This window comes from Rhipicephalus microplus, chromosome 1 (assembly GCF_043290135.1).
Source record: "Rhipicephalus microplus isolate Deutch F79 chromosome 1, USDA_Rmic, whole genome shotgun sequence".
In the NCBI taxonomy this organism is placed as follows: domain Eukaryota; kingdom Metazoa; phylum Arthropoda; class Arachnida; order Ixodida; family Ixodidae; genus Rhipicephalus; species Rhipicephalus microplus.
In genome coordinates this window covers 207,123,863-207,148,568 of record NC_134700.1, presented here as the reverse complement: position 1 = coordinate 207,148,568, position 24,706 = coordinate 207,123,863, and the positions used below count along the sequence as shown (strand labels likewise).

Sequence of the window (24,706 nt, the reverse complement as noted above, 5' to 3'; positions counted from 1 at the left end):
GTTGAAGCTTGTAGAGTGGCCAATTGAAGACGTGAGGTTTCCTGGAAGAGAAACTTCGGGGGCAGCGGAACGACAACGTTGGACTTTGAGTGAGTGATGCTCACGAGAGTATCATCCAGACTTTTGTCCCAAGAACTTTGGACTGACTAAGTTTTCTAACTCTTTAGTCTTTAAGTGTCTTGGTTGTTCGATGCATGCGACTGCATTGTAGTACGTATTGTTGTCTGTGTCCATTGTTTCGAGTGTGGCTGATGGTACTGTGTAGTACGTTGTTTTATTGGTGACATATTGTATTCAACTATTCTGGAGTGTGCATATTTGTGTATTGTTTTTGATCTGCCATTATTGAGAATATAATTTTGTTTTGTTTATCAACTCTCGGCTCTATCTTGTTCTTTGGGCCACAGCTGGCATCCGCTGGCGCGCCAAAAAGGACCACTTCTAAATTGTCCACGCTTTGGTGGTGGGGTTCGGGGGGCCGATTCTTCGGCCCCTGGAATCAGCCCGGCGATCGCCTCCCGAATTAACGGGACCCGTGACAATGACGCACAAGTTCTGGGTGTACCCGATGACTCACGTTGTCTCCATTCACGTACCATCGGTGCTGCTTCCACTTCTGATCCATCATCTCCTGATGTATTTGGCCCCTACGTTGATTTGGCCCCTACGCTTATGGCGTGGCTTGTGCGTCCCTCGTAGTACGTAACCACCATGGGAAAATACCCGAAATAGCGGTCTTTACGATTTTGACCTCCAAGGTGGTTCCGGTGAGAGATTTCTTCTGTGCGTTGCTGAACAATAAAAGATAGTGCTCAATGCACATGTTAATGGCTGTTAAGGGGGAATGAGAGACAGGAGCATTCGGCCTTTAGGTAACGCGCACGCTGCGATCCCCATTAGCAGCTATTGGCTTGTACATTGAGCACAATCTGACAAGAAAGGGTTGCTACGTTAGACTCGCAGGGTGCAACCTCCTTGGTTTTAGAAAGGTTTAGCGAGAGTTGGGCCGCATAGGCATGAATAAAGTGAACTAGTATATACCATGAACTCGAGGTGGTTAAAGGTGGGAAGGGAAGTAAACCCGAAGCTAAAGCCGTAAGAAAGTGTGCATGTGCCACCTCCCGTTTAGTCCTTGAAATGTCCGCTGGATGGCGGTACTTCTATATTGAGAATATATGATGAAAAGATGCAAAATGGTGGTACTTGAAGTGCTGAATAGATGGACGAACGGACACACAGACAGATGCATGGATGGACGCATGAACGGACGCAGGCGTGGATGCATGGACGAACGCAGGGACGGACGCACGAACAGACGCACGCACGGACAGGTGGAAGGACGCATGGACGGTTACACAGACGTACGCAGGAACGGACGGAAGCAAGAACGAATGGACGGACGAATGCTTCACCCCACTCCCCATCATTCACTCCGTGGATATGCTGCCATTTTTTTTCTTCTCTCCATCTGTGCTCGGGTTACTGGCAAGTTGCCATGGCTGATGACGCTCGACCGAAGACTGCGTTCATCTCACCCGACGGCCTGTGCGAATTCAACGTCATGCCATTTGGTCTATGTATGCACCTGCGACCTTTGAGCACATGATGGCCAGAGTTCTGCGCATTTCACGTGTTTGTGTTACCTCAATGACGTTGTCGTCTTCGCTCCAGATTTCTCCACGCATCTCCAACGTCTGAAAGGAGTTTTCGAACGGGTGAGCAATGCTGGCTCGCAAATAAATCTGATGAAGTGCCGTTTTTTAGCACAGAAACTCACCATCCTAGGGTACGTCGTGTCCAAGGATGGTACTCTTCCTGACCCAGCCAAGCTTCTCCGGGGCCGAATTCCCCAAACCTGGGTCCGTCAAAGAACTGCGTAAATTCGTGGGCCTATGCTCATACTTCTGACGCTTCATACGAAACTTTGCCACGATCATATCGCCGCTTACGAAGCTCCTTAGAAGTAACGGACCTCTCAAATCGTGGTCGTCCGAGTGCGACGACGCCTTCGTGAAGCTCCGCCTTTGTTGACGTCTCCTCCCATTCTACGCCACTGCGACCCTACGGCCCAACAGAGGTGCACACGGACGTCAGCGCTGTAGGCTTCGGCGCTGTCCTGGCGCAGCGCAAACCCGGATTTTCTCAATATGTCGTAGCATATCCAAGCCATACGCTCACGAGAGCCAAGACAAAGTACACCGTCACGGAGAAAGATTGCCTGGTCATCGTCCGGGCCCTTAAAAGTTTCGACCTTATTTGTATGGTCGCCCATTAGATGTCGTTACCGATCATCATGCACTTCTGGCTTTCATTATTGAAGGATCCCTCAGGCCGCCTCACCCGTTGGGCTCTTCGCTTACAAGACTACGACCTCCACGTGCTGTACCGCAACAGACGCCAGCATGCTGACGCCAACGCCCTCTCGCGCTCCCTTCTACCTGAACATGACGTGCTCTGCTCATTATCCTCGGTTGCTGTTTCTGTCATTGATGTGTACATCATCGCTACCGAACAGCGAAAGGAGAATTCGATCGCCCCACTGATCGAATTGCTCTCTGATCCGTCCGCAACGCCATCCATGCGTGCCTTGCGTCGTCCAGCTCACCATTTTGCCATTCGTGACGGCCACCAACACCGAAGCAATTACGACGCCGATGACCGGCAGTGGTTACTCATGATACATCGCATTCTGCGGTCGGAGATATCAGAATCTTTCCATTTTGATCCGCAATGCGCGCACTCTGGGGTATTCAAAACCTACCATCGCATTCGACAACGCTACATCTGGCGCGGGATGTACCACTACGTGCAACAGTTCGTTCGCTCCTGCCTCGCTTGCCAACGCCGCAAATTGTCAGCACACATGTCGCCAGCCGGTCTGCAACCGTTACCTTGCCCTGAGCGTCCGTTTGGGCGCATAGGTATCGATTTGTATGGACCACTTCCTCTGACGTCGGCTGGTAACCACTGGGCCATCGTCGCTGAAGGTGATTTAACGCGATACGCCGAAACCGCTGCTCTCCCTTCGGCTACAGCGCGTGATGTTGCGTCCTTCCTACTGCATCGATTCATACTGCGCCACGGTTAACCCCAGGAGCTTCTCAGTGATCGAGGCCATGTATTCTTGTCAGAAGTCGTCGAAGCCATTCTCACGGAGTGCCGTTCTGTCCACCGCAAAACTACTGCTTACCACCCGCCGACGAATGGTCTCCCCGAACGCTTTAACCACACCCTCGGCGACATGCTTTCGATGTACGTCGCCGCCAACCACACGAATTGGGATATTATACTGCCCTTCGTCACCTACACCTACAACACCGCCCCTCAGAGCACAACCGGTTTTTCACCTTTTTTCTTGCTGTACGGAAGGCACCCGTCACACACCATCGACACGATACCGCCGTACACGCCGGATCCATCTGAGTGTGCACCTATTTCTGAGACAGCCAGCTTTGCTGAAGAGTATCGCGAGCTTGCCAAGACTTTTACGACGCATGAGCAAGAGCGGCAGAAGAGTATCCGTGATGGTCAACTATCTTATCGAACCAATTGAACAATCTTCGGACATGCGCTGTCGCGGGTGCGACATAGTCAACGTGGAGCACCTGAAGGCTTACTATGACCCGCTCATAATGACAAGCTGTTAGGTCACTAGGCGTCTCCCTCTTCGACCCCGGGGTAATTGTAGAGAAGCCTCCGAACAGTGAAATCGGTCGAACTCTCAAGTGCCTTCTAGTGGTCTACCCAAAAAAGGACGCCGCTCGCGCTGAGAGTCCGTGCATGGCCGTGACTGTCGCCCTTGTGTATGCTCGCTGGTTTCCGGCTAGTAAACGCCTGATTGCTTTTGAAATAGTCGCCGAAATGGCTGATATGTTTCGTATGAAATGACCAAATTAGAAGCTTTTATCGTAAGTCAAAAGAGAGTTCTGACGACGATCTTTCAGCATATAGTCATTTTTGCGAAAAAACCACGATCACACAAACAAAGCAAACACAGTCAGGAGGGCGCCTGCTGCACCCGCGGGTACTCCTGTCATCCACTCTCTCAGGGACCTCGGGTTTCTCCAGCAGGCTCAGCAACCTCAGGGAGGCCACCAGTCCATCGCTCTGCCGTCCCCAGTGTCCCGGAGGACGAGCCAGATGCCGAAGGGTCTTTCCAGCAGGTATGATCGGAGGCTGCACTCCGGCATGCCAAAAGACTGGCTGCTGCTGGCTGCCAGTCAGCCCTGCGGTCGTGTAGACGGCGCTCTACCGGCCCTCAGCTCTCGGGGGCTCCTCACGCGGCATCCCCCGCCTGAGCTTTGTTCAGGCACTGTCGTCACACCGCGGAGTCGCTGAAGTCAGGGTGAACCATCGCCAGAACATCGTGGCGGTGGACGCGACCACCAGGAAAGGCCTGGAAGAGCTCCTGGCCATCTCGGAGCTGCAAAGCATACCGGTCACTGCCAAGGAGCCGGCAGACCTTCGGACAAGCACCGGCTACCTGCATGGTGCTGACAGAGGCCCGGAGGTGGGGTCCCTGCTGCCTGGCCTCCTGTCCACGATGATTGTGCTGTCGGACACCAGGGAGGGGCACACAGTCACCCTGCTGTTCGGAGTTCCGTTCCCACAGAGCAGGTGACGCTGTATCACATGCGCTTCCCTGTACGACCGGCCAGGCCCCGACCACTCCAGTGCGGGCAGCGTGGCCAATTTGTCCATGTCAAGAAATGCTGCACCTGGCCTGAAGGCTGCATCTGCTGTGGTCGGATCCACACTGGGGTGCAAGACTGCCCACACACATGGCCGTGGTGTGTCTGCTCCTCTCCTGCCCCGCCTGCTGCAGACGCTGCCTTATCCATGTCTTCCCTAGATACCTCACCGACCTCACTACTTTCAGCATTACATGGGAGCATCAAAAACAAACGACACTTTTCCTTCTTCAAATACTTCTACACTTTCGAACTCCTTGTCCCAAACTTTAAGTCACCTGACATCAATATTTTTAGTAAGCCAGTATTCTCTGTATTCTAGTATGTGGGAATTGAGGCTAGCCCGCTGCCTTTGCGCGGACTTTGCCGCCTTTTCTGCCATTCTCATGTCCCGACATGTCTGCCCTCCTTTGCTGTCAGCCGTGGTGGGAGAGCAGAGTGATCTTTAACTCCCTCACACGGAAGCGGATGTTGACTGTGGCGCCGCGCGTGGGGACTCCCGAGAGGTTTTCGCGCGCTGCGTCGGGAGCGGGCGGACAGTACTCTCCGGGACAGCAAACGGTGAGCCACGCTATCTTTTCCGTCCGTCGACTCCCGTCGCTCGGGGGCTCGTCGGACTTCGCTGACGGCGCCTCGCGCCTGAGGCGAACGCTCACCTTTTGTTTCCCCGCTGCGTACGCATGGCCGAGGGCGGTACGGTGTCCTAGTGCGTGGCCTAGCTACGCCGACCCGTCTCCCTCCGAAGCCAACGCGAGCGCCTTTGCCCTCGCTCGAGCAACCGGGCCTTTGTCCCGGTGTCTCGTGGATTACCTTTACCGTGGAGACGTGCTCATGGCACCCTGTGTAGTACTTTGCACCCGTGGCGTGGATAAGCCTATTTGCTTTCCCGCAGCGACTTTTTGCAACGGGCTGTACTGCGTTTGGTGTTGCCACAATAGGGAGTTTTAGTGCAGGGTACGCATTCTCTTGGAGCTTTGCTGGCTTGGGAGGGCGCGGCGTTGCATGCCCAACCCATACCCAACCGGAATGCCTTTTAGTTGGCGCCACGGTGGCACGCACGCAAACGCAAGCCGCACGAAGTTCACACGCGCTCGCAGAGCCATAGCGTCTTGTCTCGTAAGTATTATTTAAATCTTTTTATGATTTAAACTGTTCAATTAAACATACATAGTGACCAGGACACTTTTTTATTGTGTACAGTAATCTGGTATACGCAAAGAAGTGAAATACAAGGTTATTGTAACGACAGTGTCGACATCTTGTGACACTTCGTGCAACTGCAGTCATGAACATGTTAGCTTACGCGTAATGTTTTTGTGGTGAAAATGAATAAATAAAGAGGTTACTCATTTGTAGTATTGTCGCTGTGCAGTTTTTGCACCAGATGTACAATGCACAACGTTTCTGCAATAACAAAGTTGTGGTTGTCTGATTTACTATGGCCACGCTAGATGGCGCCACCTATTCAGCTGGTTGGGGGGCTGGCATATGCTTTTTAGTTTCTATGTTCCAGGCTATTCTAGCTTTGGAAATCTGGCTGAAACCGTGTAATCGCTATAAATGCTCGCACTTTGGCTTATTTTAACTCGACGTCTAGAGTATCCGCAGTGCGGATACCGTGAGTTCTTGCGAAGGTGGACCGCGCGGACGCATGGCCCCATCGCCCCAGCGATCCTGCGACGCATCTGTTTGTGGTTTCGCGCATGCGCAATTCCGCCGCCCCAACGTCCTGCGTACGCAAGCCGCTTGGGTACCCAGCACTAAAACTCCCTAATAAAGTGTTGCGACTTTGAGCAGTATCGTGTTCTCGTCACGGCGACGGTTAACGCGTGCCCTGCGGCTCGCTAAGACCGGACCCACGCTGGTGGCCGTACTCCTTCGGGATAAGTGTACACCACAAGTAGTAAGCCAGTATTTTGGGAGAAGCTCATCTCATGGCAATACTGTCCTTGTAGTTTTGACAGCATGAGTAAGTCAGGTGCTTTCTCTCTATCTATTCTCGCGTAGACTGCATAGAAGCACATATGATGGGCGAGGGGTGATGTCACAGTACGTTTCTAACCAAGTGTGTGCTGCAAACCCTAGATACCTCTTTGTAATCCACGCAGTTTCACCTGACCGAATAAGTTACACGGAGTTATTTCTCACAGTGAAAACCAGAGATGTATTAATAGGTGGTAATTAACATATATTTACGTTATTGCTGCAATTTTTCGCTCATAACCAGCGCAAATAAACTCTATGATTCACACAAAAAACCGCTAGAAATTAATTTATGCGATCAGACATCACACACATGCACACAAACGAGAAGAAAAGTATAGACAAAAGCCACGCTGCTGAAATGACACTCTCGATAGTCGAAAAGAGCTCATCACGGCCTGTTTCGTGTGGGCGTCCATCTCAAGTTGCGTTAAGTTGCATCCAGAACAGAGAGCTTACGTAGGGCAAAGTCCTGTGACTAATCTGACCGTACGCGACCGTACCGTACGTGACTAGAGAACCACTAATCGAGGTGCCGTTGTCAGATAAAAAGGAGACGCGGCGCCGAAGCGCTTTGTCCCAGAGTTACACTTAACTCATCAACCCATCATCATCCTACGTCTGTCCCGGCACTGCTTCCCCCCCCCCCCCCAGGGTCGTGTGGGCGGGACGTTTTGTTTCGGGCAGACGGCCATGCCCTGGCAAGCAACGTTTCTAGACTAGGTAAGTTGAAAAACTCCCCGCGTAAGACTTCTCGTCACACGGTGCCGGGATAGCTTCCGGTTTGGTGGAACTGGCGGCGCAACAAGCTTCCGCTAGCAGACGAAAACGCGTAGTCGTCGTGGGGGCTGTTCTGAACTTTGCCAACAGTATATTATCGAGATTTTTTGTGCTGCCGCAGAAACCTTATACTGCGCAATATTTAGCGGTGTAAGGCAAATACAAAATAATTATGATTCTTTGAACTGCCCACAATAAACAATGCTTGATATATAGCATAACATGCGAGTCTGTCAGTTAGTTGCTAGTTGGTGTACGTTCCCAACAGATTTTTAGACGCGAAAACGCAATTACAATGTCTTCAATCCTTTTTTGTGGCTGTGTTTTTCGTGCTTGAAAATAAATTACAACTATGTGACGCAATCTCGTGGCTTTTGTCTGGTTATGTAGTCAGCCTTTTTTTTTCATGTCAGTCACATTCTTTAGCAACTTATACCGTCGAAAAGCTACGCGTGCGGCCATTTTCTTGAGCATGTCTTTCCTCTGCTTTTTCTGGAGTTCCTCTAATGAAACCTGTTAACACAGCTGCAACCAAAGCTACAAGCAGAGACCGCACTTTGGGGTATCGGTGAGCACTACGTAGTCATTTTCTCACGAGTCTGCCTGCTGACGCAATGGGACAACATGAACACACTTTCAGCTTTTCTATGTCCTCTAGAAGTTCCGCATATCGGTAGATGGTATCTGCCTTGCCGGGTTACTTGGCCAAGCGATGGTGACGGCTGCTAATGGTGAATGCCATGTCTTCTGCGACTACGACGCCTTTATCCACAAATGGCGCTTTTTTTTTGAGCCCTACAAACACCACCAGACGTCTTGTCTCGCCGTTCTCAACAACTTTCCGTCAGCATGCAAACAAACGTTTTCTATGTCTTGAAGCGAAATGACGCCGCTAGTTGACGGCATGTCGGGACTTATTTCACTGTCTTCGAGCTCAGTGCTCAGAGATAGTCTATTCTTTTTCGCCGATAATATTCTGGAAAGTACCCCACTCCTATAGGGCAGCTTTCGCTTATTTATCGAGGGCCCCGCGACAAAGGTAAGCGGGCAACTTCGGGAATATTCGTGGAACGCATCCATCGACGAGGTCCCACTTTTCTCTTGCGATTTGTACCTTCTTACCATAAGACGTGCGTGAAAGTCTTCAGGATGTACTTCTCACGAAAGTGCATATCACACACACGCGAGTTGTTGGACAGTTTCTTATCCGCACGAGGAATAGCGTGGTGCCATACCTCTCGCTGCTCAGGTACACGTGGGCACAAAAGAAATGCCATGGTTTCTCTCATTTCCTGTAGCTACTCTACAGCCGAGAACGCAACATATGGGCATGATGGAAACACGCAACGAATACAAAGCAGAACAGGGCACGCTGAAGCACAAAACTGTTCACGCAGAAAGAAGCCTCCACAGATATCGACGTACTGCAACATGCACAGGCGACGGATGTTACGGCAGTGACACGAGCGAGCATGCAGTGAGTGAATCCGGATGCGACAGCAACGCCCCATTTGTCGCTGGCAGCGGCAGCGCCGCGCCACATCGCTCAGTTTTGCAACTTACCTAGTTCTAGAAACGTTGCTGGCAAGGGGGCCACCGTTCGGCGCCAGGCGCCAAACAGACGCGGCCTACCTCCCGGCGTACAAACCAGGGAGGCCCGACAAAGGGACTATTCACCTTTTCTTAAACGCCTCCCTGGGCACCGCCATAGCCTTCCTTGGGCTGCGCAAATCGGCGCGTCCCCCCGAAAATGCACTGGCAACACTGCGCCCTTAGCCTTTGTGCTCCCGCGCACCGCCCGTCATGGCGGTGTTTCTTTCCTTCACGTGAAAAGGTGTATACTAATCGAGGTTAGACTCAATTCATTACATTCGTCACTAAAGCCGACACACTGACTCTGTTTGCTCATTTTCATTTTCAGTTTCTTTTTTTTTTGACCGCGTGCTTGCGCCATCTATTGGCTCACAACGTATGATCGCGTCTGAAAACCATGAAAGCGCAATATTGCTATGTTAAAATTAGATTTCTTGCACGCGTACACGTTTACTATAACATTATTTGTTAAAAGATATGATTTAAATGAATTGATAAAAGAAAAAACCTTAAGGTTTATGTATATACTTTGGCTTATTTGACAAAATATTGCTTTCATTGTAAAAGAGTACTGGTCCTCCTGGCACGGCCTTTGTAAGTGAGGTGTCTAACCGCGCTCATTGTCAGTCATTGCTCAGGCCTCACCTCAGGTTTTGCGAATTAATCTTTCGCCTTTTACTATAGATTTCCGTGGGTTGGGGCACTCCAATGAGCCTATAGGCCAATTTTTGGGAGGCCTTGCCCGTTTGGGCAGGGCCTAATGTGGAAATCGAAAATCAGATGCTGAAGCAGGCGGTTCTCGCATAGCTTATGTGTTGTTGCGGCTGGAAGTTCTTGTTTGATATGCCTGGCACTAGTGCTGGTGCCAACGTTTTCGTGTTCTGGGCTGTCACTTATCGATCAATGGAGAAATCAGCAAAAAAGCTCTATATTTGCACGTTCTTTGATAGATTGATATGTGGGGTTTAACGTCCCAACACCACTATATGATTATGAGAGACGCCGTAGTGGAGGGCTCCGGAAATTTCGACCACCTGGGGTTCTTTAACGTGCACCCAAATCTGAGCACACGGGCCTACAGCATTTCCGCCTCCATCGGAAATGCAGCCGGGATTCGAACCCGCGACCTGCAGGTCAGAAGCCGAGTACCTTAGCCACTAGACCACCGCGGCGTGGGCACGTTCATTTTAATTATAACCTTTAGTTAAGTATCCGGAGATGTAGAGCTCCTGCTGATTGTGACCAGGCCTCGTTGTGACACTTTTCTGTTCTCGGCCAGCATTGTTTCTTTTTTTTTTTCTTGAGCCTTGTGCTTCATGCTATGGTCTCTAGAATGTGTGGCAGCTTGGGCTAGTTGGTATGGCATGACGATAGTTATAGCGCGAGAACAAAACGACGACACAGAGACAAGAAGGACACGAAAGACACGAGCGCTCGTGTCTTTCGTGTCCTTCTTGTCTCTGTGTCGTCGTTTTGTTCTCGCGCTATAACTATCGTCATGCTCTAGAATGTATTCTAAGGACTATGTGATGCTTGTGCGTACATTTTTCTTCTTCCATGGTAAGCTTTCTCAAAATAACTGTGCTGCTTACTTGACTGCTAAAAACAGCCAAATTGAGTAACTTCCGTGTTGTCCGGCAGTTAACTCTTCGCTAGAAAATTTTCGCTTGTTACATAAAAGTTTCGCATCTAAATGCTCAATGTAATCGATATACGCGCGTAATATTTGATCTAATTGAGCAATCTTTGTATACCTTAGCCCATTTTGCGATAATGAAGTTCCTGCAGCCCTGTATATTTGTACATGGGAGGCGCAAATGTACGCCTACACGACTTTACTACGTCTCCCACTTTTGCATAAAAGTATTTGTGTAGTATTGCGTCGGTGGTTCAGTGGTAGAATACTCGCCTGCCACGCGGGTGGCCCGGGTTCGATTCCCGGCCGACGCAGTTTTTTTTCTTTTATATTTTGTTTTTATTTTATTGATTTGTTTTGTTTGCCAAGGTAATGCTATAACATTTTTTTTCTTCGCGATCACAATTGGATATTTAGGATTTCAGGACAGCTAGTCCGATGAATCGTACGTCCTGTTCATGACCATTAGACAGATACAAATTACCACTGCAGTGGCGCCTCCGGCGGTGTACAGAATGTTCTCGCTGGTTCTGCGAATGCTGGAGTGATACCCGCTCAAATTTCAAGCCTTTATCAATATTTGTGTGAGCGAAAAGCAATTTGATATAACAGGATTGTGTGAATTTGCGGACTGGGTGTCCTCAATGCGATGGCTTCACATATTCATATTAAAAAAGAGGAGAAACCTTACGCCATCTTCCACAAGTCCCATGCGCTTCCTAGCGGGTCGCTATCAGTGGGTACCGAGTTCAAAACGTTTCAACGGCATACTTACCTGGTGCCGGGGTAACCGTGATAAACTAGGCGGTGCCCCCAGGGAGAGGCGCGGGCATTGCACTGCGCTCGTGCTGACCCCTGCCACTACCCCAAACTGGGGCAGATGGGGCATGCAATTTTTGGTAGTGGGGGACTGCGTTCGCGCTATCCCCCTAATATTGTATCGAAAGAAAGATTCCGAGTACTTAATACCGCAGAAACCCTACCAGTTTAGAGAATGGAAACTGTGCCTGTGGTCTGTTGTATCACAATATCATGCAAATACGTAGCGGCGGCGTACGGAACTGCCATACCGCGAGGCTAGATGGCACGGGTAGTACTATCATAATCAATAAACGGACGCGTTTTGTTTTTTGCAGGTGGGGTGGTTCGCACTGCTCGCTTCCTCTGGTATTTTCTTTTTCGTTGCTAAATCGCGCTTCGCGTCTGTAATTATCGCCAGGTGACCTAGTTGGCTTCGACTGGCAAAAAACAACGTCAATCAAGTAAGCTTTGCATCGTTTATTGCGAGTGTCCAAGCCGGTACAACCAATGTAAACGGTCGGGTCCGAACAAAACAAGTCACTCATACATATTGAAAGCTTTCAATCCATGTGTAAAGACTCTTGGAAAGCTAACAAGCATATGCATATTACTGAACATCGAGATCGCTGAATGAGCGTCGGTTTCATCGTGTTGCGGCGTTCGAGTTTAATAGCGTGGCTTCAAGACAAGGGTCGGATTCTGCCGTCAGATGCGGCGCTTGCCCTGTAGTGTTGATCTTCAAGTGAAGTGAATGCATGATGCGGAACCGGAAAGGAAACTTGGACATTGCCGATAAATAGCTCGAAAATTGAGAGCAATGTAGTTTTGCTAAATTTGTTAAATAAGCGATTGCGGATGCGTGCATTTCTGAATCTTTCTCGCTCTGCAATGCTACATTGAGTACTTCACAATTCTGCAATGTCGTGTCGTGTCGAGAGCGTAGGCACTAGTTTAATACTCAGTCGTGAGCCCATATCATAGGTATTATATATTTAGGGGATGGGCCAAAAATATTTCAGGCTTGCTACATTTATTGTTAGAGTTAAGTTACAAAGTTACCACAGCTAGAATTTCTCGTCGCAGGTAATGACCAGTCTGCTAAGTATACAGCGAACATGTATGCTAAAGGGACATTTATGAGGTGTGTGCTTACAGATCGAAAAAGCCCAATTCTAAGAAAATAAGCTTCAGGTATGCATTGTACAACTTTGTTATCTGTACATCTTTGTTGGTACTCTTACAACACACTATCTGCTCAGCCTTGAGCACAATCTCTTTTTTTTTTTGCATAGACATATCCATAGAACTTCAGTACTCTCTTACAAGCAAGCACTCCTCAAATCAATTGGTGGTACATGATGTGTATCTGTCCGAATACTGGATCAATAAAGGTCACATTTATTACACACTTGTTATTGTATTTATTTTTCAGTATACTTGTGGTTGAAAATGAAGTTGTTTTCTCCCTGCTACTTTTAGAGGTTAGGACTTGAAATACGTACTATCTTGCAGTGTGGCTGTATAGACAAGCGAAGATCATGTATGTTTCAACTACCTGTCCAATTTCCTAGATTTTGTTTTTTGCATGACCGTAGTGCACAGAATTTCACTTCGTAGTGGTAGACACTATAGTTATGACAACTTAAATTAAACAGAAGCAGATGTGCACAAAGAAATCTGGAACGTTTTTCTGCAAAAAAAAAAAACCCAGTACCACATGCAATGAACACAATCTTGCTCCTCATGACAGCATTCATGTCTTTGAGGAAGCTGTGCTGCAACTGCTCATCACCTTTATGATTTATTATTTTAGGAGCCCATTGAACATATGTGCAAAGCTAAAGCAATTGAGTGCAGTCTTACGAGCTTTGGTGCATCATTTTGTAAACTTGTATGAGCTAAACACAGTTAATTAAAACAGAACAGTTCTGGGTGTTGTTGGTAAACTGTCACAAGGCACAACTAAATGTCGGAAAGCCCGTTAATGCCCATCACTGTGGGTGTGTTCGTTATGTAGTGCAAATAATAATTTCCGACGATTCACATGCCAACTATGAAGTGATCGTGAGTCGTACAGTAGTGGGCAAATTAGGTTGATTCTGACTTCCAGGGGTTCAAACAAATGGCAATGTAGGCTCACGGGAGACGAGACTGCTTGTCGAAACATTTGCTTTGACCTCTTATGTTAACACATTTTTCATATTTTCCAGCTTCCATCTTTTAAGGGTCAGTTTAGTTCACCTGCACCAATCCGAACTGGTTCACAGCTGTGCACGAGAAGTTCAGAACTTGTGCTGCAGAAGTTGTGCGGTGCGGCATCACAAGTGAATGACAAGGTGCCGACAAGGTGGAATCGTTATTTTTGTTCGCTTAATTTAATGAGGTGCAAACATCTTGGCAAAACACGCCGGATTTATAGGGGTGGGTACAGCACCTACGTCTAATGCTATGTTGTTTGTTTAGCTGTCCGAGCGGCTGCACCAAACCAGCGCCGTCAGAGCAGAAGGTACCGGAAAGTCATGAAATAGTTTTGGTGCTGTACCTCTCCTGCGCTTTTTGAAATGAATGGCAAGATTTCGAAGATGCCATTGCTGCGCCACTGAAACGAATGGCGAGGTGCAGCACTTTGTAAAATGGATCATGTGGTGCAGGCGAATCGAACAAACCCTTAAGCACACAAGCGTCTTAGCGTTTCACCCCCATCTAAATATGGCTACAGTGGCTGGGATCAAACAGTGTGTTGTTGAGCTCAGCAGCGCCACACAATCTACCTAATAGTGTTACAGTTTCAACATTATTGAAGTGTAGATTCCATACCACGGTAGGTAGGCAATGCTTGTAGCCAATCTAAAGCACCTCTCCACGATATACGCGGTAAAACATTCACAAATACAGCGTTACATGTGTGAGGTTAGAGATGACCTGTTGTAGTGGACATTCAGATGTTTCAACGTGCTTGCAGAGCGGACATTCGGGGGTAGTCATCCTGTCATTGCATGGCAGTCTGGAAAAACAAGTAACATCACCAGATATCAATGCATGAAATCAATGCATAATCAATGCATGAAATTTTCCAAAGTAAACAAATAAAGTCAGTTAATTAGTAAACAGCAGCATTTTATGCATATATGTAGTGGTACCTCATAACACGTACATCACTCAGGGCTGCTTCTTCTCAAGGCATGTCACGTAGCAGGTTCCTTGCCCATTGTACACATTTGCTTCCATGTCAGGTGGGCCAGGAGGCTGTGGCAGAAAAAGAAGTATTTCTCATTTATGTGACGCTTCCTTTGTCACACTATAGGAAAACCAGACCCATAATTATGTGATGTTTCTCAAACGCGACTGCAGTAAATTATTAACTAGTGTTAACGTCCTCTATTCCGCTTTTGGTAAAATTTAGGGTGTCGCCAGTATGGCCGTAAAAAGGAGAAAATTGATAGAAGACACAACACACGACTCACGCACTGTTAAGAAAATGTAAACAAAAGTAGGCTGTATTTAATTAAAAAAACTAGGTTACAATTATTACTCGCGCATCCGTTCAATTCCGCACATCGCACAACGCAAAACCGCTCAAGTCGCTCGCAATTCGCAAACTCTTGTTCGCTCGCCGTTCTCGCTGCGTCTCTCGCTCTTCCCGCGCTTTCTCGCTCTCCTCTGTCGACCACAGATCCGAGTACACATACGCGCACGCTGACACAAACGCGCACGCACCACACACACACACACGCACGTGCACGTGCACAAATTGTTCCACGAAGTCAGTGGGGAAAGTCTGTCGCTTAGCCATTCGGGGAAACAGTGTCGAACGTCCCACAGGCCACGGATGCACAAAGCGGAACGTTTCCCTCTTCTTGCACCCGAACTCGCAAGGTGCAGTAAAGCGGGCCGCCGCCTTTGTGCTGACCCGGCGCCCGCAGGTCTGGGAGGCTCGCCGATCACTGCTGCCCGTAAACAAGGAGGACGGCCCCCTCGAGTGACCAACGGACACTCGCACGGCACAACACACGCAAAAAGAAAGAAATAAAACAAAACTTGGAAGATTTGAGGCAGTCGCGTACACTCGGTCGTCCTGACAGTCATTAACGTCCTCGTTAATGGAAAAAAAATCATAAACAAACCCACACGCCAACACACAAACAGAATTGTTTCCTTCGTCGAAGAAGACAAGAAATAAAAAAAGGCAACTGTTTAAGTACGCACAGTTCACTCGGTAAATCCCGGCACGCACTGAAGTTCTCAACAGACGCCAACGCAACTATGGCGCACTCGCATAGGGATGGGTCTTGGCGCAGCTACGGGCCGAACGTCTCAGTCGCTGCACCTCACATTCGGGGGCGTCCGACTCCTCCGCAGACTCTCCGTCGTCATCAAGGTGTGAATGCGGATTGGTCGTTGTCCAGCACTTCAACTGCGACACGTGCGCAGTTGTCGCGAAGCGGCTCGCCCTTGTTTGGTCAAGGTCGGCAACTCGATACGTGTCAGCTGGCAACACTGCCGTGATTACAAGGGGGCCCCTATATTTTGGCTGGGCTTTGGCAGGCTTTCCCGTCTGTTCTGGAGCCCTCTTCATGAAGACCACGTCACCGACACCGTACATTTTAGCCGGGAAGTGGCGCTTGTCGTAAGCGACCTTCATCTTCTGCTCGCTCATGAGGCGCTGCTGTACACGTTCGCGCAGCCCGCCGGACTCCTCCCACTCTGACGCTTTCGATTCAACCAAGCGCTTCAGTGCCACGCTGTGAAACTCCAGTCGATAACCGTGTAACATCTCGAAGGGAGTCTTCCCGGTCGCCTTGTTTACAGCGTTGTTCACGCTGCACTCTTCCTCACTGAGCTTTTCGTCCCAATCTCGCTGCTCTGTATCGACCATCGATGTAGTAATGACTGGGCTCGCATACTCGGAATGTGTCTCAGTTCCGATTCCCTCTCTTTTCCGCTCTCCGACGATGTCATGTATAGCCTCTCGCTTTGCTGCATTCGTGCGGTAGGGCCGAACAGCCACGGGTGCGCTACCAGGTATCTCCTGTATGTCCATCGAAAGGGCAGGTGTGCAGCCAAGTTCGCTGAGATTGGCGGCGAAACAATCCCGGTACTCATTTAGGAGGCACGCGAGCTCACGACGCTGCTCCTCTGTTACGGAGGGGCCCATTTTAATTTCCTCGCACCCGATCGGCCGTCGCGCCTCCGTAACCAGAATTTGTTCTGGCTTCGCCGTGCTGCACTTCTCTCTGCACTCATTTATTTCCTTCATCTCGCAACCCGGGATGTCCACCTCTGTCGCGTGGCCAAGTCTTTGTCCTTTACGTAGAACTACGTCATCATTTCCGCTCGTAAACACCGGCACAGTAACCTCTCCGTCCTCCATGTATACAAGAATTTCGCACCCACAGTTGTTGAATAGCACTGCACCAGTGACGTTAGACTGCGATGACAGTCTCACCCAATTTATAACATTGGCCTGCAGTGGGGTCTCTTCAGCAGTTTTCAAACGTAATTTCGGACATGAAACGAAGGGTTCGAGATGTGAGAATGGGCACTCGTCTCTATGCCAGAATTGCAAGCTGTCGCCCAGCTTAGCGTAGGTCACATATGGCAGCTCGGTAAACGTGCGACCGACAAGCAAATCGACCGACAGGACCTCGTCGGGTACAACAAGTATCTGTATGTTCTTGCCAACGACGCCATCTATCAGCAAGTCGGCCCGGCACCTGCCAATCGCACGAGAAGCTGGAACTCCTTGACTGCCGAAACCATACAGAGCTGTCGCATCTTCCAGCACTTCCGCTCCGCACCGCACCGCCGCTGATTCGCGCAGTAAGCAACCGGAACTGCCTGTGTCTATCATGCCAATCAAAGTCTCATTGCCATTCCATTTAACGTGCTTCAAAAGCACGCCAGGGTCAATTTTCTCTCCAGACACAGCGTTCGTCTCATTTTTGGGGCCTTTTGCTTGGCAGTGTTTTTGGGTATGCCCAGTCCTCCCACATTTTAGACATTTTTCTATTCGTCTTTCCTCTGGGCAATCCCGCGAAATGTGTCCGAATTTAAGACAATTATAACATTTTCGCTCACCGTTCTGATTTGTGATAGGTGGTCGCTGGTCCCGCTTGTCGTACCCGGACGCACCCTGCAGCGGTGCCTTGGGTGCAGGTTGCATACGAGGTGCATCGCTTGTCGCTCTTCGCTCAGCCGCTGGCCCGAAGCGTTCCCGTCGCTCACGGTCGATCCTCTCAAATTCCTGAATGTCGTGCAACAGGTCATCCGCGTCTTCGTGCGACCTTCCAAGAAGCATTGTGCATAACTCCCGTGATCGCAGACCGGTCAGCACCTGCTCCCTCGTATCACAGAAATCTTAATGTGCCTCTCTGCAAAGGCGCACCTTCTCGTGGAAGTATGCAGCCGTGTTCTCATTTCGCTGCTGCATTCGCTCTTGCATACGCCTCCATCGCTCCGCCGCCCGTGTCTGGCTGTAGAAAGTCCGCCCGAACATCCGCTCGAAATCGTCCCACGATGAAATTTCGGCAGCTCTCGAACGGTACCAATCTTTTGCGGCGCCGACCAGGTGACACTTGGCAGTTTCGAGCAGGAATGGCGTTGGCCACCGGTGAAGCGTAGCCGTCTGGCGCAAACTTTCCATCCATTCCCGGGCTGCTGACGCGCAACCATCACCGGAAAAGTCTGCAATATTTCTGCTCAAATCGGGCATCACCTGAAACGTGTTGATGGCCGCCTGGTGTGGAGCCCCCGACGACTCCGGCTGAGGCAGCTGCCGCAGCAGGTCCGCCAACAAGCGGTCTTTCTCGCGCAAAGCGTCGAAAAGTTCCCGCTTGGTGAGCCCAGCACAGTCGTCGTCATCACGGTGACCACTCTCCTCCGGCGATGATCCGTCCAGCATGGCTGATGTTAGATCTCTGGAAGTGCCCGCTCACTGGAAGTCCACCATTGCTTTGTTCTCGCACTGACGCAATCGCACTCCTCGCTAAGGTTTTTCAAACTCGTTCCGAACGTTTTCTAAAATCGGTCAAATCCCACTTCTGATGTATGTTAGCGTCCTCTATTCCGCTTTGGTAAAATTTAGGGTGTCGCCAGTATGGCCATAAAAAGGAGAAAATTGATAGAAGACACAACACACGACTCACGCACTGTTAAGAAAATGTAAACAAAAGAAGGCTGTATTTAATTAAAAAAACTAGGTTACAATTATTACTCGCGCATCCGTTCAATTCCGCACATCGCACAACGCACAACCGCTCAAGTCGCTCGCAATTCGCAGACGCTTGTTCGCTCGCCGTTCTCGCTGCGTCTCTCGCTCTTCCCGCGCTTTCTCGCTCTCCTCTGTCGACCACAGATACGAGTACACATACGCGCACGCTGACACAAACGCGCACGCACCACACACACACACACACACACGTGCACGTGCACAAATTGTTCCACGAAGTCAGTGGGGAAAGTCCGTCGCTTAGCCATTCGGGGAAACAGTGTCGAACGTCCCACAGGCCACGGATGCACAAAGCGGAACGTTTCCCTCTTCTTGCACCCGAACTCGCAAGGTGCAGTAAAGCGGGCCGCCGCCTTTGTGCTGACCCGGCGCCCGCACGTCTGGGAGGCTCGCCGATCACTGCTGCCCGTAAACAAGGAGGACGGCCCCCTCGAGTGACCAACGGACACTCGCACGGCACAACACACGCAAAAAGAAAGAAATAAAACAAAACTTGGAAGATTTGAGGCAGTCGCGTACACTAGTAGGTTTTTAGCACTAATATATGGGCTAGCTAAGAAGACACATTCGGGGCGACAGTGATTTATTTGCCTTCTTTTATCGCAACGGCCTGGTTGGTGTTACCTGGTGATAGAATTTCAGAATTAACTATTGAGTTAGCGACTCGTTCCACAGCGAAGCCATGCACGCCGCATGTAACGCACGTTTTTCCGGTTGAGACGTTAAAACTTTTAAAATTTAATATTACAATGCGCTGCAACCGTGGGACGCGTACGTAGTCATAGGATAAAAAAATACATATGTTGAAATGAACCAACTAGCCCCGCAAGCAACCATCCTTAAAAAACTGAAGTGGTTTCTACTCACCGGCCCGGGCTTGCAACGGGTGTTCATCCGATGAAAGCTTCGACGGTCGCTTCGTTCCCCGAAAGTCACTTGAATTCCCTTCGCGAAAGCATTTGAACGAGTCAAATAAACAGAATGCGAAAGAATGTGCCGGTCGGCAGAGGCTCGAAATATTTACAGCGAAACGAAACAGTCCGAGACACATCCGAACGTACCGCCAGCCGTTACCTGCCATCGCAACCGTTGCAGGCCCCGGAAACTCTCAAGTTCAAGTGCTCACCTGTAGGGGGCAAAAAAATGAACCGCGGCGTGTTTCTGCTTTAAACACCCAGAGTGCATCTACTAACCTCTCCCGCCACTCGCGCTATTGCACTTTCTTGTAGAAGCGCCTTCGTCGAGGCCAAAATTTATTTTAAAATGAACAAACACTACATGTTTGCGTACCGCTACACTAAAAAAACAATTTTTTCTTTGAGCAAGTAGTTTTTCTTAAACATGTGCTGCGTCATCAACTTTTTTTAATAGTTTTTGCTCCAGCTGACTCCATGTCAGTAGCAGCCTATCGACATCATTATCCTCATTTCAAAGTTTGCGGCGGCCACGGAGGAAGGAAAAGGTAAGGAGAGGCCCTGACGTCACTCGTTGTGAAGCCGCGATGAAGCCGGAAGTCGGCCATATTGAGTAGGCAAAGTCTCCTCTCTTGTTTACATATGAATGCGAAGCAGAAGGCGCGACTCCCTCTCCGGCTCGGAAAGCACGTGGGCTGCGCAGCGCGTGTGTCGTGATGATCCGAAATTAATGGAACTGGGCTCATCACTCAGAGCCAGCGGGACATTCAGCGAAATCGCTTCGTCCGAGTAATAACAAAGAGTAACAGTTCGCCGACAACGAAGCAACTACGAAAGAACGCGCGCTAGATGCACTGACAACGGCGAGTGCTTTCACGTCATTAATTCAGCAACTGTACAGACAACACGATCGGTCGTGCGCCTTCTACGGTTGCATTCCGCCACGCGACTGACGCAGCGTCCTGCCACTGTGTCCGTGTTCCGCGTGAAACTCACCTGCGTCAGCATTCTGCGACCGTGGTGACTTTGAGCACGGTGCTAGTGACAGTTGAACGTGGGGACTGTTACGTTGAGATTACATGCAATGCTGGTGGAGAGTGTACCAAGCGGAACAGAAAATGAGTTTTAATACGCACATGCAAGTTGTTACTGTACACACACAACACGAAACTATGTATGTGCACATGGTCCTCACGGCGTCTTGCTGGGCTCAACAGCGTCGTCCGTTGTCACAAGCAGGAGCACTGCTCAACCGTCACTGACCTACAAGGCGTTCGTCGTCATTCAGCTTCGTCATGGTGCCCAACGCCATTTCGCTGAACACTAACTGCTTCATCCGCGTCATCCGCCGCACGACACATGGATATGCGCTTGTTCTACGTACTGTTGAAACCCCGTGATGGACAAAGAGATTTGTAAACGTTGCTAAGAGTAATGTAACAGCCAGACGAACACTGCGTAACCAATAACGCGGCGCAGAGCACAGATATTGTCCGCCACGGCTCAGCACGAGACCTGGAAGGCACACATTCCGCCGCCAGCCGCGGCCGCTCACTGCTAGACCAGCTTCACTGCGCAACACGTAACCATAACAACGCCGCCATTGTGCCTACTGAATATGGCCGCCATGATGTCATTTCCGCCACATTTTTTACGCCCTGCGCCGGCTGGGCATGCCCTCTCCTTACCTTTTTCCTTCCTCCGTGGCGGCAGCCAACGGTTGTGATGGCAGGTAACGGCTGGGGCATTGGGTAAATTGTGTCCCCCTGCCTTACAACCTTCTTGATTGGTATTCTGTTGCTTTCTTTATAAAGCAGTGTGGTAGCAGTTGATCCCCTGTAGATTTCTTCCAGGATGTTTATATATACTTCATCGACGCCCTGATTCCGCAGTGTCTGCAGGACGGCTGATATTTCTACTGAATCAAGCGCCTTCTCGTAATCGATGAAGGCTATGTATAGTGGTTCGTTATATTTTAAGCATTTCTCCATTACCTGATTGATAGTGTGAATGTGGTCGATTGTTGAGTAGCCTGTTCGAAATCCTGCTTGTTCCTTTCGTTGATAGAATTCTAATGTTTTCTTTACTCTGTTAGCAATTACCTTTGTAAATTGCTTGTATACTACAGAGAGCAAGCTGATCGGCCTGTAATTCTTCTAGTCCTTGTCATCTCATTTCATATGTATTGAGATGATGTTAGCGTTCTTCCGAGACTCTGGTACTCTTCCCGTCAAGAGACACCTCGTAAACAGGGTGGCTAGTTTTTTTAACACAATCTGTCCTCCATCTTTCAGCAGATCTGATGTTACTTGATCCTCACCAGCAGTATTGCCTCTTTGCATGCTCTCCAAAGCTTGTCTGACTTCTTCTATCATCTGGGTTACCGCTGGTTCTTATAGTATTAAATTCGTGGTTGTCCCGGCTACAGTACAGATCTCTCTAAAACTCCTCCGCTATTTTAACTATCCTATCCATATTGGTAGTTATTTTGCCTTCTTTTTCCCATAGTGCATACATCCGATTTTCGCCTATCCCAAGTTTCCTCTTCACTGCTCTGACGCTTCCTCCGTTTTGCAGAGCGTGTTCGATTCTCTCCATGTTATACCTCCTTACATCGGATACCTTACGCCTATTAATCAACTTCGAAAGCTCTGCCAGTTCTGTTTTGTCTGTTGTATTTGAGACTTTCATGATTTGACGCTTCTTAATGAGATTCTTCGATTCCTCGGAAAGCTTGCCATGTGTCCTGTCTAACTACCCTGCCTCCAACTTCTACTGCACACTACGTAACGATACTCGTCAGATTATCATTCATTGCACCTACGCTAAGGTTGGTTTCCTCATTAAGTGCCGAGGACCTGTTCTGAAGCGAGACTCTGAATCCCTGTAATTTCCCTGTCAGTGCTAGCTCATTGATTGGCTTCTTGCGTATCAGTTTCTGTCGTTCCTTCCTCAAGTCTTGGTGAATTCGAGACCGTACCATTCACTGCATCGTACCTTGCCAACCACTTCCACAACCTGCACGATGCCTGGGTGTGCACTCATTATAAATTATATTTCGTTCTTATTTTCGCCATTAGGGCTCCTCCATGTCCACTTGCGGTTTTCTCGTTTTCGGTAGAAGGTATTCAAAATCCGTAAATTATTGCGTTCTGCAAATTTTACTAGTAGCTCTCCTCTGGCGTTTCTAGTACCGATGCCATAATCTTTTACTGCCTGGTCTCCAGCCTGCTTATTCCCTACCTTTGCATTAAAGACTCTCATCAGTATAGTATACTCTGCATAGTATAGTACCATCAGCATAGTATAGTATACCTTACTCATTGCCGATTCCACGGCTTCATAGAAACTTTCAACTGAAGCGTCATCATGGCTGGATGTAGGCGCGTAAGCCGAGTACTGCTCTCATCTTGTATCTTTTATTCAGTTTAATTACGATTCCTACCACCCTTTCATTAATGCTATAGTATTCCTCTATGTTGCCAGCTGTGTTTCTTTGAATTAGGAACCCCACTCCCAGTTCTCTTCTGTCAGCCAAGCCCCTATAGCAAAGGACGTGACCATTCTGTAGCACCGTATAGGCCTCATCTGTTCTCCTAACCTCACTGAGCCCTATTATATCCCATTTAACACCCTCTAGCTCCTCGAGTAGTACAGCTAGACTTCCCTCACTAGATAAGGTTCTAGCGTTAAACGTTGCCAAGTTCAGGTTTCAATGGCGGCCCGTCCGGATCCAGAGATTCTTAGCACTCTCTGCTGCGTTGCAGATCTGACCGCCGCCGTGGTCAGTTGCTTCGCAGCTGCTGGGGACTGAGGGCCGTGAGTTATTTGACGTATGCATGTGGGAGGTAGTGGCGAGATACTGCACCAGGGTGGCCAATCTTTCTCTGGTGAGGGAGTGCGTTCCCGGCGGTGGTTGCCGGAGAGGCCGCACCGCAGGCCTCTTAATGCAGTTCCATCAACACGCGGATGTCTTTTTTATCTGGTTGGGAACTGCGTGGCACCGGGATTTGAACCATGGACCTTTGGCATGCGAGGCGGATGCTCTAACCACTACGCTTATCGCTGCATCGCGCATCGCGGTATTTGTGTGCGATGGCTGCACACAAATACGGCACAATGAAACAACATAACGGAAGGTTGGGCAAAAAACGGCTCAACTTTAGCATCACACTGAGGCACACGCGTGTGCACCAGGCAGCCGGAAGTAGTGTCATTTCCGCATTGCTTGCGTGCTGTGCGGATAGCAAATACATAGGCTGCGGGAGTACAGGGTTGCTCGGAGGTGTACGCCACACCGGCAAGCGTTTCTCGATCGCATTCTTCTGCAAAGCTCTCCGTAAGCTGCTTCAACAACCCATTGTAGAAAACACGTACTTTCGCTTTCATTACGCGCCGCAACACGGGTTATAAGCATTACCTAATACTTGAATGGTCATTTGATTTATTTGTGCTGAAAGGTTGCTTTGATCCGAGATGGTCTGGCGTAAGGCCCCTCCATTGCGTCTACAGCCGGCGGAAAAACGCATGGAGGGGTTTGGTCTGGCACAGATAAGCGGCGCAAGCACAGGCGTGAAAACAATTTCAGGGTGGGGGGTGGGGTGGAAACACGGGCCCGGTGTGGCACTCGCTGACTACGCCCTTCATCACAGCGTAAGTCGGCGATGTGTTCGGTAACGCGGTGGGGTGCCGATTGAGTGGACTTTTTACAGGTCTCTGATTTTCACCGCTAGTGTAATCGACGTTCCTGGTAAACCCACGATGCGTATGCCTACACCCATTACAATTAAACAAACACGTCGATCCACCTCGTGATTCTTGAAGAAAAAAAAAAGGGGGGGGGGAGGTCAGCATAGATAATTGCTCGTCGACTGCTTCGGATGAAAACGATTCCCAACAGGCGCGGTATATGTTGAATTTCTCTCACTAAATTCAACAACTTCCATATGCTGGCATAAAAGAAAGTATCGGAAACATCGCTTTTCTTTCTCTGTAACAGCGTTCATCGATCTCCTCTCTCTCCTCAAAAAAAAAAAAAACACAGCATATCCACGAGGTGAATGATGACGAGAGGGCGGAC

General features: G+C 49.3%; 3 non-coding genes and 1 pseudogene across 3 annotated transcripts; 3 read left to right on the top strand and 1 right to left on the bottom strand.

The window, feature by feature from the left end:
• Nucleotides 1-9,677: 9,677 nt before the first annotated feature.
• On the top strand, nt 9,678-9,804 carry LOC142771551 (U5 spliceosomal RNA). Its single transcript, XR_012885987.1, has one exon. It is a non-coding gene; the product is annotated as a U5 spliceosomal RNA (small nuclear RNA).
• Nucleotides 9,805-10,926: 1,122 nt separating this feature from the next.
• Nucleotides 10,927-10,997, top strand: TRNAG-GCC (transfer RNA glycine (anticodon GCC)). The gene has a single exon. It is a non-coding gene; the product is annotated as a tRNA-Gly (tRNA).
• Nucleotides 10,998-11,450: 453 nt separating this feature from the next.
• On the top strand, nt 11,451-11,614 carry LOC119160192 (U1 spliceosomal RNA). The gene has a single exon (XR_005108275.2). It is a non-coding gene; the product is annotated as a U1 spliceosomal RNA (small nuclear RNA).
• Nucleotides 11,615-17,073: 5,459 nt separating this feature from the next.
• Nucleotides 17,074-18,536, bottom strand: LOC142766820 (uncharacterized; annotated as a pseudogene).
• Between the last annotated feature and the right edge of the window lie 6,170 nt (nt 18,537-24,706).